Source organism: Mya arenaria, chromosome 9, assembly GCF_026914265.1.
Source record: "Mya arenaria isolate MELC-2E11 chromosome 9, ASM2691426v1".
NCBI lineage: Eukaryota > Metazoa > Mollusca > Bivalvia > Myida > Myidae > Mya > Mya arenaria.
Genome location: NC_069130.1, coordinates 29,806,018 through 29,809,358, shown reverse-complemented (window position 1 = coordinate 29,809,358; position 3,341 = coordinate 29,806,018).

Here is a 3,341-nt window from a genome sequence, read left to right as displayed (position 1 = left end):
TAAGGTTTATTCGGCGGCGTCCCTGTAGCGGGACTTTCGTCTCCGATGCCGTAAAACAGTTAGACTGTTTAATTACCACTACGGCAAAGTGTTTGCTTACCCTAATGGCATTGATGTTCAGCCGTTTTTAATCCTATCTAGTTTTATACTACAATAGCTCACAGTAACTAACTGCAACTAACAGTTATTGTTAACCATACGCAAAAAAATTACTAATCAAGTGCTCCCGCCAGGATTTGAACAGGGCAGGGTGCTAGGTCAGAAAGGGCACTTTTGATGCGCACTGAATGTGGCTCTTACACTGTTCAATTTTTATTGTTTGTGTTATTACTACTTTCAACACTAATAGTTTGTTATGAATACCATAGTTGCTATCCTTACTTTAGTGTAAACATAATATCATGGACCTATAAATAGGTCCATGATAATATGTAATATGCCGCACCAGTCAATTGTAACCACGGACCCCAAGGTCCGGGGGTATACCGGGGATAGCCGGGAAATGGGCGATGTCTTTACCTTCGATGTGGCCCAGCAGTACTGAGTGAATGCGGTGATTTTGTCTTTGCGCAAAATATAGCGGGGAATGGGACTTACCTAGGGTCCCTGGTTTGCGGGGGCATTTGGTGGGGATTATTTACCATCAGTACGTCTCCGCAGGGCGGGGATTTTACCCGGGCTTGCTGGACCGAAAGTCAAAGTCCCCGCTATTCTCCAGACCTGGGGGGGGGCGTGGTTACAATTGACTGGTGCATAATCTTATCATTTTTATACTAAGTACTTATTTCTGAGAATTGACTCTGTCAAACGAAAGAGCACAACAGAGTGTAGTAAAAAGGTAGCAGGGTTTAAAGTGCAACCGGGTGCCCCGCCCTGCCATTTAGGCCTATAGTTTGAGCACTGTAATCCTAACAATAGCAGAGCGAACGCTTACCCCAACGGACACCCGGTTATACTTACCCTTCCCTTATCACGAAGGCAAAGCGGTCAGTAAACCTGAAAGCAAAGCTGTTACGAACCCTAAAACAGAGCGAACACTTATCGTAATTACAGAGCGACCACTAACCCTAACAGCAGAGCGACCACTAACAACAAAGCGACCACTAATCATAACAGCAGAGCGACCACTTATTCTAACAATAGAGCCGCCGCTAACCAAAACGACAGAGCCATCGCTAACCCTAACAACAAAGCGACCACTTACTATAAAAGCAAAGTGACCACTAACCCTAACAAAGGGCAACCACTTACCCTACTAGCAGAGCGCGACCACTAATCCTTACAGCAGAGCGACCACAAACCCTAACAGCAGAGCGACCACTTATCCTAACAACAGGGCAACCACTTACCCTTACAGCAGGACGACCACTTGCCCTAACAGCAGGACGACCATTTACCCTAACAGCAGAGCGACCATTTACCCTAACAGCAGAACGACCATTAACCCTAACAACAATGCGATCACTTACCCTAACAACAGAGCAACCATTTACCCTAACAGCAGAACGACCACTAACCCACAGGCATCTGTGCACTAACCCTAACAACAATGCGATCACTTACCCTAACAACAGAGCAACCATTTACCCTAACAGCAGAACGACCACTAACCCACAGGCATCTGTGCACTAACCCTAACAACAATGCGATCACTTACCCTAACAACAGAGCAACCATTTACCCTAACAGCAGAACGACCACTAACCCACAGGCATCTGTGCACTAACCCTAACAACAATGCGATCACTTACCCTAACAACAGAGCAACCATTTACCCTAACAGCAGAACGACCACTTGCCCTAACATCAATGCGATCACTTACCCTAACAACAGAGCAACCATTTACCCTAACAGCAGAACGACCACTAACCCACAGGCATCTGTGCACTAACCCTAACAACAATGCGATCACTTACCCTAACAACAGAGCAACCATTTACCCTAACAGCAGAACGACCACTAACCCACAGGCATCTGTGCACTAACCCTAACAACAATGCGACCACTTACCCTAACAACAAAGCGACTAGTAAGCTTAAAAACAGAACGACCACTAACCCTTACTTTTACTTGGATGGATGGATGGATGGATGGATGGATGGATGAATGAATTTATTGATTTATTGATTTATTAATTGTTTGATGCTTATTCAGGTTACAGAACACTCAATATTATTATTATTGGTTGCGAGGGGTGTTCGGAAAGTTTTGGGACAAATGCTGCCGTATTTTTATTTCTTGACATTTTCGTATGACTGTTTAAAGAATTGTGTATAAATATTAAAAAATAAGAATGTTACCGCACTTGACCTGAAACAATCCGAACACTCCTCGTACTATAAAGTTAATCTTAACGGTGTTGCAGGACCTCTAAGAGAGACTCCGAGACCAACGCGAGGGTACACGGCGTGTCCGCCCAGATGAAGTCGTTCGAGTACCTGTTTGGGGTGATGTTGGCACATGAGGTCCTCCGTATTACCGATAACCTCAGCAAGGCTCACTATCGGCATCAAGCCAAGCTAGCGTTGGACACCCTGACGCGCGGTGAATTCGGAGGGTTACAGTGTATTGTGGGATCATAACCAGTTGTTTCTCGGAAAAGGAAATGACCAGTACCAGCTGGGTACTAGTAGTGACGGTAGGGGATATGTTCCGAGAGATCACGACAGAAACCTATTGAATGTACAGCTGGATATGTTAATTACTCACTTTAAAACCAGTGATTCTTTGTGACATATTCAGCTATATTAGGCAACTGGCAATTCCTGCCAGGGAAATATTCTCTGAGGTGGTGACTTTAGTTAGGCCTAAAAAAAATAATTGTTTGGTTAGGGTTACATCCTTTTCAAAAATAGGTAGGGTAGGTAGGCTTTTTTTATTATTTTTTATTAGGCTTTATATAAGAATATCATTTTCATCATTGGAGAATGGTGTTAAAGCTATCTTCTGTATAAGCAGTTAAGGTTTAAACTACATATTGAAAAGCAATTAAAAAAAAACGAAAACATTTTTTTTTTTTTTTTTTTTTTAGTTTTTCAAATTTTTGTTCAAACTGACTATAAAAACGGTAGGGTCGGCGCCTATTCCGTAGGTAGGGTCGGGTAACCCGAACCAAATGTATTTTTTTAGGCCTTAGGTAGAATACTGTTAGTGATTCATGCAAGCTATGTATTAAGTAAAAAGGTCTTTCTCTGCGCTGCGATCCATCAAGAGGTACCTCCGTAAAATGTTTATCCATGACCAATACTTGTGTATTGTTGTTTACATATATATAATATATGATATATTTAGTTGTAACAGTTTGTACCCAGTTTTTACTTTCATTAAATGGTAAAAGGAA